This window comes from Mirounga angustirostris, unplaced genomic scaffold (genome assembly GCF_029215605.1).
Source record: "Mirounga angustirostris isolate CCGP_5_RB_7025 unplaced genomic scaffold, mMirAng1.0.hap1 SCAF_1, whole genome shotgun sequence".
Lineage (NCBI taxonomy): Eukaryota > Metazoa > Chordata > Mammalia > Carnivora > Phocidae > Mirounga > Mirounga angustirostris.
Window position 1 is genome coordinate 185,385,459 of NW_026991709.1, and position 15,626 is coordinate 185,401,084.

Consider the following 15,626-nt stretch of genomic DNA (forward strand, 5'->3'; position numbering starts at 1 on the left):
GCGAGCTATAAACACACTAGAGGAACAGCTACAACTTCAAACTTCTCAGAGCTGAGAACTGCTAATACCCTGCCAGTCAGCCTGACATGGCTGCTTTTTAGCTGGCCCCTTCAAGGGAAACTTCAGAGGGCTCAATGAGGAGCTTTCTACTGTGGGATATAAGAAAACCTTCAGCTGATTTTATTCAAGGGGAGTTTTCTTTGTGTTCAGATTGGCTACCCATGTGGACAGGTGTGTGGAAACACATGGAGAACTTCCATGCATACACATGAGGCTAGAAATTTAGACTCTCCTCCCTAAAAGAGAGCAGAGAGTTTCTCCTTCTCTAGATGATACTGAAGAGTACGCACCCACTATACGCTAAGCAATGACCTGGGTATTTGGACTACAGAGAAAACAAAGCACAGTTCTCCTTTTTAATAAGTCCCCACCAAGCTCACAGGGAATTTGGACACACATACTACTCATTCTTTAGGGATTCAAAATTAATTTCACCTTTATCTGTGCCCACATATAACTTGACTTTCATAACCGTTGTTAACAGTAATCACCTTACTCTATTCCAGAAATAGAAATGGGTTCTTATGGAAATACTCACCTCCTCAATTCTCAACAAAGCAAGATTAAGGAGAGAATGAAACACACTTTCCTCTTTGAACTGTTCTCCAGGACCCACATTTCTACAATAAATACGGTTTACTTTTATACTAAGACTATCAAGAAAAAGTGCTATTGTATTTAAAGGTCAGAAATGAACTAAGCCTTTTGAAGTAGTATTTTGACAAAATGAAAATGCTGTAATAAAATATTGATATTTTCTGAAAATAAGTTCTAAAACAAGTAAGGTCTTTTCTTTATTTGAAAAAAGTATCTGGAGGGTATAAACTTCAAAAATGCAGTCTAAAAAAATACCCCCCAAAACTGGAAAACAAAAACAAAAGCCCCAAGATACAGTCTAAGTAATTAGGTTATTCTGGTGGAAGTATCCAATCCATATCTAGCATGCTTTCCCAAGCAATGCTCTTTGCTCTCCCTGATTTTTCTGGAATACATATTTTCTAGCACTATTAATTCTCCTGGCTTTCAAACTTAACACACTGATTTAATCAAAGGAGGGAAAACAGAACAGACTTTGGATGACAATTTCTTTGAAATGGCAAGAATTTCTGGAAAACTGAGTATTGTATCCTCATTTTACAGAGAAGAAAACTAAGAACAAACAAAGCTAAGAACAGAATAAAACACAAAGCAAAGATTAAAATTTGTTTCTGCTTCTCCAAGTGCTGTCATTTCCATTCACAAAGTCAGTAAACGAGTTAGGAAACACAGTTTCTGAAAGGTACGGATAAGCTATTAAGTTGTTTTTTTTTTTTTTTTTTTTTTTAAAGATTTTATTTATTTATTTGAGAGAGAATGAGAGAGAGCACATGAGAGGGGGGAGGGTCAGAGGGAGAAGCAGACTCCCTGCCGAGCAGGGAGCCCGAGGCGGGACTCGATCCCGGGACTCCAGGATCATGACCTGAGCCGAAGGCAGTCGCTTAACCAACTGAGCCACCCAGGCGCCCCTAAGCTATTAAGTTTTAAAAGTTCTGTTATACCAATCAGAACAATGATGGTTGATTCATTCTCTCACTCATTCACTAGCTACATCCTAACTTACTGCTATGCACCAGGCAATTCTCTAAATTCTGTGGACATAGGGTGGGGAGCTATACCTAGACCCTGCCTTTCTCGTCAAGAGGTATAGAAATACAGAGTAAGTTCCTAGATTCCAAGTTCTCTATATTGAGTTCTTTTCTTTTTTTAAAGATTTATTTATTTACTTGAGAGAAAGAGCATGAGCTGGGGAAGAGGCAGAGGAAGAGGGAGAGAAGCAGACTCCCCAATGAGCACAGAGCCCGACTGACATGGGGCTTTATCCCAGGACCCTGAAATCATGACCTGAGGTGAAATAAAGAGTTGGCTGCTCATCTGACTGAGCCATCCAGGGATCCCTTCAGTTATTTTATTTTTAACAAGGTATGCCTTTATTACAGTGCCCCACCAGCAAGTTGAGTATAGATTTCTTCAGCTTAGTCTGCAAATATTTACTAAAAGGAATAGTATTTTCAAAAGATATGGTGGTCATACATAAGATTATTTCCCTTCTATTTTAACTTGACATCCATTTTAAATAACTAAGGGTAGTCGTGCTGACTTCCCATTGACTCATGAACTCCATTGTAAGAATTTATAATTAAGAAATAAAAAATGTGCATAAAGATGTATAGCTTAAAATGTTCCCTATAGCATTATTTATAAGGTAGCAAAGTGAAAAAACCTCATTTCCTTATAATTAGAGACTGATTAAATAAACTAATATACAACAATGTTATAGCACCCTGCCATTAGAAAAAAGTAATCTTTGAAAAATTCCTGATGATATACAAAATGTTTCACATTGTAATATGTGAAAATATAAGGTTACAAAACAATATTGATAGCGTACTTCTAATTTTGTAGAACATATATACACAGTATATTCTAAAAATGGGCATTATCTTTGGGTGTTGTAATTAAGAGTGATGCTTATTTTCTTCTTTTTTGTTTTTCAGTATTTTGACAACAAAGGTTGTCATTTTGGTAATCAGGGAGAAAAAGCTGCCATTTAAATAAAAATTATGCCAATCTGCTTTCTATGATAAAAATTATTTCAGCAAAAGCTAAATTTCTGTAACAGGAGATGCATATGACCTAACCATTTAGTTTCTTCCTAATTCTTCAACTGAATGTTAGACAGTAGCTATCGGCAACTGCCAGGTTGAATGCTGCATGACTGTGCACTCACTGGACCACTGTAAAAAATGTAAATTGAAGAGAAATATATTTCTTCCTTATTCAGTGACTGAATTATTTTGTAGATAAATAACAAATGTTTTCAAACACATTTTTCTTTGTTAACTTCAGTAGTCTGAAAATAGCTCTTAGCTGTATGGTGACAGAAATAACATGGCATTACACAATTACATTTTTTTTCCAAGCCCCAAATTCATAATCTGTGAAAATCTGACACTTTTGACCTCTTGCATCAGACTGAAATAAGTCCTGATTCTACAAAGCTTTATGTCAGTTATCTACAAAGTACTTTCCAATGTTACATTGTATGCATAGAATAAGGGCTATCTCATTAAAAAAAATCTCCTATATTTATTTCTCACCACACAAGTAAGGGAAAGGACTACATTCATATAAATATTAAAATGTCTATTCATACGGGTGCCTGGGTGACTCAGCTGATTAAATGTCTGCCTTCTGCTCAGATCATGATCTGGGGGTCCTGGGATTGAGCCCCATGTCGGAGTCTCTGCTTAGTGGGGAGTCTGCTTCTCCCTCTTCTTCTGCCCCTCCCCCCTTGTGCTCGCTCTCTCTCTCTCTCTCTCAAATAAATAAAATCTAAAATAAATAAGTAAATAAATAAAATGTCTATTCATATCTTACTTTTCATGTGAACATATATGAGGATTCTATTAATTTTGAGAAGACAGTGCACAGTGTTCAAGACCCAGACTAGAACCATGAAGTCTTCAAGGCAATACCACAAAGTTTCATCTCTATACGTTTACAAGGTTGGCCCAGATACAACATTAGGTCAGCTTTTCTTCAATTGATAGGGCTTTCCAAATTAGGAAAATATTCATTCATTCATTCATTCATTCATTCATTCATTCATTCATTCATTCATACAGTATATGGTAATAGTATTTGGAACTCTGCTAGGCCCTGAGTATACATTAGTGATTAAAACAGAGTTCCTAGCCGGGCGCCTGGGTGGCTCAGTTGGTTAAGCGACTGCTTTCGGCTCAGGTCATGATCCTGGAGTCCCTGGATCGAGTCCTGCATCGGGCTCCCTGCTCGGCAGGGAGCCTGCTTCTCCCTCTGACCCTCCCCCCTCTCATGTGCTCTCTCTCTCTCATTCTCTCTGTCTCAAATAAATAAAATCTTTAAAAAAAAAAAGAGTTCCTAGCCTTATAAGTTTCTAAATTTGTGAGAGACAGAGAATGAACATAGGAACAAACCAAGAAGCCAATAATGTCTATTGTGATCAGTGCTATGAAAGAAATAAGCGTGGCGCCAGTGTAAAGTCTACCAGGGTGAACAAGCATCCACAGAGACTGTTACAGAAGCACTTGCAAAGGAAGGATAGCTAAATGGAGATCTGGGGGCACCTGGCTGGCTCAGTCTGTGCAGCATGCAACTCTTGATGTCAGGGTTGCCAGTTCAAGTCCCACGTTGGGTGTAGAGATTACTTAAAAATAAAATCTTAAATGATAATAATAATAAATTGAGATCTGAAGGACAGGAAGCAATAAGGATGAGTGGAGAAAAGAACATTCCAGGACCAGAGACAACAGCAAGAGTCCTAAGGCAGAAAACAGTCTATTCAAAGAACGGAGAGGCTAGTGGCCCTGAAGTGGGTTGAGCTTTGGGGAGTTCAATACTAAAGACTTGTATTGGGCCGTGCCATGATGGGAGAGGCAGGTATCCAGTGCACAGGTGGAAAAGTCAGGCATGAGCAGGATAAGGAACATCATTCATCATGTCAAGAAGGAAAGAGAAGAGGATGTGTAAGTTAGGTAAGCAGGTTTGGCCACAGGAAGTCAAAGGAAATGCCTTCTCTTTTATCTGAAAGTAAGAAATGAATGCATCTGCTGACAGCGAAGGGAGAAATGAATGGAGCCAAAGTTTAAGGAGATGTGGTCCAGTTTGAAATAACTTCTCTGAAGTACAGCAGGTAGAGAGAGAGAGAGAGCGAGCTGACTAAGGAAACAGAGATTGCTGGGCAGCACCCAGGTCCCAGCTGGTACAAGGCTGTGGATTTATAGTTTCAATAACAGCAAATTAAGTCTTTGGCCAGCAGATTACTGAATAGCAAGTACAGTCAATCTTATTTATGTAAAATCATATGGGTGTATCTTTGGGCACATAGGCAGAGAGAGAGATATCTAGGAGAAAATTCCTCAATATGTCAAGCACTATCTGCTTATGGGGTAAGTGATTTTGATGTATACTTTATTTTTTATTGCTTGAATTATTTAATACGACTCATTTCGTTGTTAGATTTATTTCATATTTGTACACCACCGATATGTATCATATTGTCAATGGGGGAGGGGATTTAGAGAACCGCAGAATTCTTGATCTGAGAGGGATTGTCTTGTCCTACCTTCTCCTTTTAAATATGAGGAAAGTGAGGCCCAGAAAGAGGAAGTTCATCTTTAAAAAGTCCTTTAAGGATTTAACTGCAGAGATGGGTGGGTCCCAGGTGTCCTAACTCCTACCCAAGAGTCTTTCTTTTTTTTTTTTTTTTAAGATTTTTTATTTATTTATCTGAGAGAGAGAATGGGAGACAGAGAGCATGAGAGGGGGAGGATCGGAGGGAGAAGCAGACGCCCCGCTGAGCAGGGAGTCCGATGCGGGACTCGATCCCGGGACTCCAGGATCATGACCTGAGCCGAAGGCAGTTGCTTAACCAACTGAGCCACCCAGGTGCCCTACCCAAGAGTCTTTCTTATGGAAATTCAAATAGGGTATTAAACTTAAAATAATGTATAGAAGACTGTCTTTAACCTGGGTGTTGAAGGCACTTTTTGGATAATGATATGTCTGGTTTGAGGATATATGCATATATGTATATCTATGTGTATATGTTTGTGCATATATATGTGTACACACACAACTTTAAATCTAGATTGCATATACACATTATCTACTTTTATCTTAGAAATTACCTCTCTCTATAGATGCCACACGGGGCACATGTATGGAGAAGTTGATCGGGGATTCTTTACCACCATTATCCCATGGACAGCCAGTGGTTGTCACGGTCACAGATAAAATTTCTCAAACTGATCATTGAGATTCATAAAATATAATTACACCTCATTTCCTTTTATAGTGAGACGTTAAAGGGACACCAGACATTAATTAAAAACACAAAGAGGGGCACCTGGGTAGCTCAGTCAGTGAAGAGTCTGACTCTTGACTTTGGCTCAGGGTCCTGAGACTAAGCCCCGCTTTGGATTCTGCACTGAGCATGGAGCCTGCTTAAGATTTTCTCCCCCTCTCTCTCTGCACCCACCCCCCAGGTTCTCGTGTGCACTCTCTCTCTCTAAAAACAACAAAAACAAGCAACCCCCCCCGCAAAAGCACAAAGAAAGCAGAGACTTTTAAATAAAACAAAACAAAATACTACCGCCTTCTCTTGCCTTCTGTTCATTCACACACATTCAACTTCACACACCTGCTTTTTGAAAGAATGTGGGAAGGACACCTGCTTAAATGGCATTTATGTGGATAGCCTTGAGCTAGCCAGAGGAGTTCGGAGTGCAGAGAACAGCTCATCAGTGTCCCCTCTAATGCACTGGTCTTCACATGTTTAACCCTGGCATCCAAAGCAAGATACTCTCATGGTCTGAGCACATCCCCTGGGCACCCTTCCTGGTTTCTCTTAAGAAAACTGGCCTTCCTGGTGAGCCCACTGCTTGTTCTAGAGCTGGAACATAGACCAGACCTAAGCCGGCCAGTGCCCCCCAGTGGCCACAAGAGTGGCTCAGCATTGCACACGGGTACCCATCAGAGCCTGTGGGCCAGCATGAACCTTCTGCTGAGACTTTAGAACAGGAGCAACATTGTTTCCACTGGACTTGGAAGTCACAGTCTAAGAAGACACAGGTTGGGGCTGCGGTAGCAAGAATCTGTCTGAGAGGGAGCCAACACAGGTGAAAATAGAGCTGAGGGACAGAAAAAAATGATGAGGTTTCCACATTTTGAAAGTCAAACTTGTCAAATATTTTTAAGTTCATATGGTTCAATCTAGTCAATTTTGATAACCTTGAGTTGAACTTCTGACCTGAAGCCAGTTCTAACCATGGACTTGTCAGTCACATAAGCCTATAAGTTCCCTGTTTTATAAGCAGGTTTGGATATTATTACTTTTTTTTTTTTAATTGGGCAAAACAATAAGAGTCCACCTTCCTCCTTAAAGGTGAGGTCTTCTGCCATTTCCTTACACCACACACAAAAATAGACTCCAAATGGTTGAAAGACCTCAACGTGAGACAGGAGTCCATCCAAATCCTAAAGGAGAACACAGGCAGCAACCTCTTTGACCTCAGCCGAAGCAACTTCTTCCTAGAAACATCGCCAAAGGCAAGGGAAGCAAGGGCAAAAATGAACTATTGGGACTTCATCAAGATAAAAAGCTTTTGCAAAGCAAAGGAAACAGTCAACAAAACCAAAAGACAACCGACAGAATGGGAGAAGATATTTGCAAATGACATATCAGATAAAGGGCTAGTATCCAAAATCTATAAAGAACTCATCAAACTCAACACCCAAAGAACAAAGAATCCAATCAAGAAATGGGCAGAAGACATGAACAGACATTTTTCCAAAGAAGACATCCAAATGGCCAACAGACACATGAAAAAGTGCTCAATATCGCTCAGCATCAGGGAAATCCAAATCAAAACGTGAATGAGATACCACCTCACACCAGTCAGAATGGCTAAAATTAACAAGTCAGGAAACGACAGATGTTGGCGGGGATGCGGAGAAAGGGGAACCCTCCTACACTGTTGGTGGGAATGCAAGCTGGTGCAGCCACTCTGGAAAACAGTATGGAGGTTCCTCAAAAAGTTGAAAATAGAGCTACCATATGATCCAGCAATTGCACTACTGGGTATTTACCCCAAAGATACAAAAGTAGGGATCCGAAAGGGTACGTGCACCCCGATGTTTATAGCAGCAATGTCCACAATAGCCAAACTATGGAAAGAGCCAAGATGTCCATCGACAGATGAATGGATAAAGAAGATGTGGTATATATACACAATGGAATATTATGCAGCCATCAAAAGAAATGAGATCTTGCCATTTACAACGATGTGGATGGAACTGGAGGGTATTATGTTGAGCGAAATAAGTCAAACAAAGAAAGACATGTATCATATGATCTCACTGATATGAGGAATTCTTAATCTCAGGAAACAAACTGAGGGTTGCTGGAGTGGGGGGTGGGGTGGGAGGGATGGGGTGACTGGGTGATAGACACTGGAGGGTATGTGCTCTGGTAAGCGCTGTGAATTGTGCAAGACTGTTGAATCTCAGATCTGTACCTCTGAAACAAATAATGCAATATATGTTAAGAAAAAAAAAAGAAGAAGAAGAAGAAGGTAGCAGGAGGGGAAGAATGAAGCGAGGGAAATCGGAGGGGTAGACGAACCATGAGAGATGATGGACTCTGAAAAACAAACTGAGGGTTCTAGAGGGGAGGGGGGTGGGAAGATGGGTTAGCCTGGTGGTGGGTATTGAGGAGGGCACATTCTGCATTGAGCACAGGGTGTTATGCACAAACAATGAATCATGGAACACTACATCTAAAACTAATGATGTAATGTATGGGGATTAACATAAGAATAAAAAAAGAAAAAAAAGGTGAGGTCTTCTGTAAATAAGAGACTGATGGAGAGAGATGAGAGGGTGATGAGCACTGGGTGTTATTTGCAACTAATGAATTATTGAACACTACATCAGAAACTAATGTACTATATGCTGGCTAATTGAACATAATAATAAAAAATAATAAATAAAAAAGTAAAATAAAATAAAATAATAGTCACACACACCCACACACAAAGGAGAGGGACTCCATCTCAACTCCACCAAAGGGAAAAAGAAGAGGATCTTAGATGGTAGGGTCAAGGAGGAGCTAGGGCTTGGCCTTGGAGGTGGAGGATGGGACATGGGGAAGAGCTCCTCCCTAAACCCAGCTGGGCCCTGGGTCTCTGCTTGAGGAAACATTTGCTCAGTAGAGTAGAACTAGGGCTGGGCAGGGGTGGGGCGGGGGGTGGTGGCGGTTGGAAACCCAGAACAAGGCTTTAAGAGATGGTCTACTGTCATGCAAATCCCATCTTAGAAATCTGGAAGAAGCCATCAGGCAGAAGAAGGCCACTTATTTGCATCTCCTAGAGTCCCTATAGTTTGCAGGATAAAGCCCTGGAATGGAAAGGGTGGCAGAAAGAATCATGGAAGGAGATCTGCAGAGGGCTCTCCTTGAGTATTCAGCAGAGTACTAGTCAGCATGTGAGGGGGCTGCCCATGGAGGAGAGAGGACCATCTAAAAGATTAAAGTTAAGAGTACCTGATCTTACAGAGGACTGGGAACTGTGCTTCGGCCCACTAGCCAGAATTGAAAAGCTTTAATTTATAGGCATTGTATAGAAGACTCAGAGGAGTCTTTCCTCAGCAGTGGGGAGTAATTAGCCCTAGACCAAACACCTCTCTGGTCCCAACTAACAAATCCTAAAAGCAAGACCTGAAAGGACCCATCTGATTCCAAGTAACTTAACCAATTCCCAGAAATAAGCTCAATAATAATTATAGAAACACACACACACACACACACCATCATCAAACAAGGTAAAATTCACAACATCTAGTATCGAAGGAAAGACTACCAAATATGCAGAGAGGAAGATACAGTCCATGATGAGGAGAAAAATCAATTGAAATTGACATAGAAGTGATACAGATGTTAGAATTAGCACACAAGGACATTGCAACAGCTATAAATGTACTGCAGATGTTCAAGAAGTTGAGTAGAGACATAGAAGATTTAAAAAAAAAAAAAGACCCAAATTGAATTTCTAAGGATGAAAACTACAGAGTCTGAAATAAACATTATATTTGATAGGATTAATGGCAGATTAGAATTATAGAAGAAAAGACTGGTGAATTTAAAGACATAGCAATAGAAACTACCCAAAATGAAACAAAGAATAAAGAATTTTATAATGGATAGAGCATCAGTGATCTGTGGGACCTCTTTAAGAGGTCTAACATAAGAATTGGAATCCCCAGAGGAAGGCAGAGCAGAAAAGAAAATTGGAGAATAACTGTTGAATAATTTCCAGATTTGCTGAGGACTATAAGCCCATGGATCTAAGAAGCTTCATGAATTCCTAAGCACAATAAACATAAAGGAAACTATAGTAATGTACATCACAACTAGATTGCTCAAAACATGATACAGAGAAAAGTCTTAAACAGAGCCAGGGAGAAAAGACACGTTATGTAGAGAGGAAGGAGGATAAGGATTATGGAAATTTTCCTGTTCAAAGCAAAACAAGTGAGAAGACAGTGAAGCAATATCTTCAAAATGCTGAACGCAAAAACCCTCACAACCTAGAATTTCATACACAGCAAAAATGTCTTTCAAAAACAAAGATGACATAGACTTTATCAGACAAAATGAAGCTGAAAATATTTATCACCAGTAGACATATGCCACAAAAAAAAAAAAAAAGGAAAAGAAAGAAAGAAGGAAAGAAAGTTGAAATCTTTCTAACAGAAGAGAAATGGTACCAGATGGAAATGTCGAGCTATGCACAGGAATGAGAAGCACTAAGAATGGTAATAACATCACCTATTATATGTCAAGTATACCTCAATAAAGTGTTAAGAAATAAAATATATGTAGGTAAATAAAATTTGCATAAGGAAATATTTATTGAATTTCTGCTATATGTTCGACATTTCCTTTTTTTTTTTAAAGATTTTATTTATTAATTTGACAGAGAGAGAGATAGCGAGAGCAGGAACACAAGCAGGGGGAGTGGGAGAGGGAGAAGCAGGCTTCCCGCAGAGCAGGGAGCCCGATGTGGGACTCGATCCCAGGACCCTGGGATCATGACCTGAGCCGAAGGCAGATGCTTAACGACTGAGCCACCCAGGCGCCTGACATTTCCTTTTTTTAAATAAAGATTTTTTTTAATTATTTGCCAGAGAGAGAGAGAGCACAAGCACAAGCAGGGAAAGCTGCAGGCAGAGGGAGAAGCAGGCTCCCCACTGAGCAAGGAGCCTGATGGGGGACTCGATCCCAGCACCCTGGGATCATGACCTGAGCTGAAGGCAGATGCTTAACTGACTGAGCCACCCAGGTGTCCCTGTTTGACATTTTCTATGCTGAGAAAAACAACACTGATTGGATCCATTCTTGTCCCAGAATGGCTTGCCAACTACAATGGGATGAGAGAGACCACAGCAAAAAGCTCCAATAATTAAAAAACAAAACAAAAAATAGGCTCCTCTTTATCTCTCAACTTAAATGCCAAAGCAAAATGAAGGATTTAGCTCTACTATTCCTTGTATTTGATAGAGACTCAGATGCACTTTCTTCCTCTTCCTTAATATTTCCTATTATTATTGAAGATAACCTTCCTTTTCTCTTTGTCCTTCACAGTCCTTTACTTTGGTAAAAATCCTCATTCATTATTTTCCCCTAATGTGAGTGAGATTAAAAGCCATGAACTATGTCCTTCTCAAGTCTGATATCAGATCTCCATTAGTCTCTTAATACCAACTGCAATTAGACCAGAGTCTACGTTGCTTTCTTGAAAGTGAACTTTCTAAATAGGTTTCCTCCTGGGAATCTTATCAACACAAGATTTCTCACTTCATCTCCATGTGCGACCTTTTTTAAGACAACTTAATATATGAAAATCAAAATTTAAAGAACTTGCAAATTGAGGGTTGATTGTCTATGTTAGAAAAGATTTTCATGAAGAATTCCTTCAACATAAAAAAAATTATTTGACAGAGGCTGAGGTGAGGGGATCAAAAGGAAAGGCTGCAAGACTGCAAGCTGGAGGCTGAGGAAGCTGTTAATTAGAGGGTGGAAGAGGATGAAACATTTCTGAAATTATAATGTCAGTCAATGAGAAAATATGAATATATTAGTATACAACCTCTGGGGAAACAAACATAGAAGGAATGAAGGAATGAAAGTAAACTTGGCACTTCGTTAATATATTAGTAAACCATTTGTAAAGTGATTTTCCAAAAAGAAAATTGGTTTCAGTAGAAGGCTTTTGTTTAAAAAGGTGGTGAGGGTGGTAGGGAAGATGATATAGTAGTCATGAGCTTTGGGATTGGTTGTCAGACTTCCTGGCTTTGAATCCTGGCTCACTCATGTAACTTGTGTGTGATCCCAGGTGAATCACTTAACCATGGAGCCTCCACCTCCTCATCTGTAAAAGGGAGACAGTAATAGTATCTCCTCCTTTGTGAGACTGGGAAAACTGAATTGAATCATGCAATATGCAACAAATGGATAAAGCACAAGATTACCTTAAATTGACAGCATAGGGGGACCTGGGTGGCTCAGTTGGTTAAGCGACTGCCTTCAGCTCAGGTCATGATCCTGGAGTCCCGGGATCGAGTCCCACATCGGGCTCCCTGCTCAGCGGGGGGTTGGCTTCTCCCTCTGACCCTCTTCCCTCTCATGCTGTCTCTCATTCTCTCTCTCTCAAATAAATAAATAAAATCTTTAAAAATAAATAAATAAATAAATAAATAGACAACATAGGGAATGGGAGCATAATGAGAAACGCTACTAAAGAGAGATGCTTTCATTTAGCACAGAACCTTGCACAAAGTATTTAATATATGACAATTATTATTATTATTATTATTATTATTATTATTATCCAGAAACTTCCTCCTGTTATTCTGCCTTCACCATGGAGAGTGTAAATTTTACAATTTAGGAGAACAAGCAGAATAAAAATAATGACAGTTGAAAACAATCGTTCCCTCCCCCCCTTCCCTAGATCACCTGAATGAATATGCATTCCTCAAGTCTAAACTGACTTGGTGTCAAACCCCTCATTAAAATCACCTGTCTCCCAACTGCAGTCTTCCATTTGTATGGAATCCATCTGAAATTGGGCAAAGAAAACTTAATCCTTTTCAAGGATGATTGATTTCTTTCCATTTTGAAGTCATAATTAAGCATATTGAGTTCCCTGCTTCTTTGATCTTTATCATTATAATGAACTCCTTGCCAAATTTTAACAGGCCATCTACAAACTAATTTTATATTATTTTTCATCATTGGTAAATCTGACAGACAGAGGTTGGGTATGTATAAGTGAAAGTCCCTAGGAACCTGTCAGGTTCCTGCCAGGGAAGAACCATCAGGTGTCAGGAAAAAAGTCACCTGCCTTAGTGCAGCATCCTATTTATAATGGCAGCCTATTTAATGTTTTGAGAGTGAAGAATACAGGATTGCTTTAAATTCACACATCCTGAAAGGGAGCATATTGAGAAACTTCACTAAAGAGAGATGATTTCTACCTTGCCCCAAAGGCTTACTCCTCAGGGCTGCAGCAAGCTAGCACCTGAACTTAAATCGACATTTCAAATCAAGGAGCCTGACATTCAATTATGAGATGAATAAGACAGCAGTCTTTGGGCGCCTGGGTGGCTCAGTTGGTTAAGCGACTGCCTTCGGCTCAGGTCATGATCCTGGAGTCCCGGGATCGAGTCCCGCATCGGGCTCCCTGCTCGGCGGGGAGTCTGCTTCTCCCTCTGACCCTTCTCTCTCTCATGTGTTCTCTCTCATTCTCTCTCTCTCTCAAATAAATAAATAAAATCTTTAAAAAAAAAAAAAAGACAGCAGTCTTGGCCTCCAAGGATTTACAAAGGATATAGAAGCTACAAATGTTACTCTTATAAGGTACTATAAAAGAAAATGTGCTTTGAAAATCCAAAGGCTCTCAAGATAATGGTGAAGAATATGAAAAGTTGTCTGGGATGAAGAAGTGGCATCTGAACTGGGCCTTGAATGTTGTGTTAGACACTGGCAAGTGGAACTGCAGAAACTGGGGTGAATAGGGCATTCCGTTTGCAGTGGCTGTTTTGGGAAGATGCTAAATGACCAATCATCTCTTTTGCCCAGAACTGAGGGGCTTCCCAGGACAGAGGTCTTTCCACGTTGGAACTGGGAAATACCATGGCAAACGGGGAGGAGTTGTCATCCTAGGATATGCAAGAAGGGCTGGATCTGGTTCTGAGAGTATCTAACAGCTCAGTTTGACAAGTGCAGTTTCTTTTTTTTTTTTTAAAGATTTTATTTATTTATTTGAGAGAGAGAATGAGACAGAGAGAGAGAGCATGAGAGGGGGGAGGATCAGAGGGAGAAGCAGGCTTCCTGCCGAGCAGGGAGCCCGATGCGGGACTTGATCCAGGGACTCCAGGATCATGACCTGAGCCGAAGGCAGTGGCTTAACCAACTGAGCCACCCAGGCGCCCCAGACAAGTGCAGTTTCTGAGAGCTGATGTGTAAGTGAGTAACCTGTATCTCAAACACCTAGGATGCTTGTTAAAAATAAAGATGCCTTGGGGGCACCTGGATGGCTCAGTTGGTTAAGCATCCCACTCTTGATTTCAGCTCAGGTCATGATCTCAAGGTCTTGAGATGGAGTCCCGTGTTGGGTGTGGAGTCTACGGAAGGAGGGAAGGAAGGAAGAAAGGGAGGAAGGAAGGAAAGAAGGAAGGAAGGAAGGAAGGAAGGAAAGAAGGGAGGAAGGGAAGGAGGGAGGGAGGGAGGAAGGGAGGGTGATGCCTCAACCCTACCCTTGATTTACTAAATCAGAATTTTCTGGTGGTAGAGTCTAGCTGTATGTGTTTTAAACAAGTTCTTCAGGGGATGATTAATCATAATATGATTTGAAAACTAGCAGAGAACATAGGGTTTGTGTAAGGAAAAATTCTAAAACACATCTCATGTACTCACTACATGTGAGTACAATATTCAATAAGCTTTCACTTGTTTATAGTATAAAGAATATTCTTTTTCTATCATAATACATACTAGTTATCGTATAACAAATTAGTCCCAAAATTAGCCACTTAAAACAACAAACATTTACTACTTCATCAGGTCAGGAATCCAGAAGAGTTTAGAGGGATGGTTCTGCCTCAGCGTGTCTCATGATATTGCAGTCAAACTGTCAACTATGGCTAGAGTCATCTCCAGGCTCAATTTGGGCTGGAGGATACATTTTCTTTTCTTTTCTTTTCTTTTCTTTTTTTTTTTTTAGATTTTATTTATTTATTTGTCAGAGAGAGAGAGTGGGCACAAGCAGGAGGAGCAGCAGACAGAGGGAGAAACTCTGGACTATGCGGGACTCGATCCCAGGACCCTGGGATCATGACCTAAGCCGAGGCAGATGCTTAACTGACTGAGCCACCCAGTTATCCCTGGAGGATACATTTTCAAGGCCAAGGTCACTCATGTGATTGTCTGAAGGCCTCATTTCTTGACTGACTGTTGGCTGAAGGCCTCAGATTCCTGCCTCCTGGGCTTCTCCATTGGGCAGACCAACTTCCCACTGCAGTGTGGGAAGGGGCTACACAAAGAAAGATGAGACTACCAAGGAGGTGGGGGTCACTGGAAACCATCTTGGAGGCCAGCTAGTACATGTCACTCTCAAACTGGACCCACTATATAGATCTGGGACTGAGGCTCAGAAAGAACACAACTTTCCACATTATTCTAATGTTATGGCAGGACTGGGGCCAAAATCAAGGCCTGTCTGATCTTTAACTTGTCCAAAATCATGTAATAACTACATTAGTCTTCTTCACAAAAAGCATTCAATAAAAATTATCATATGAAATCATATTTACTATGACATTGATTTGTCTCATCACTAAACAATACAATTATACATTTAACATTAAATAAAATTGATTAACAATTGCCCAGAACTGAGGGGTTTCAAAAATTGAATCTCTCCTTT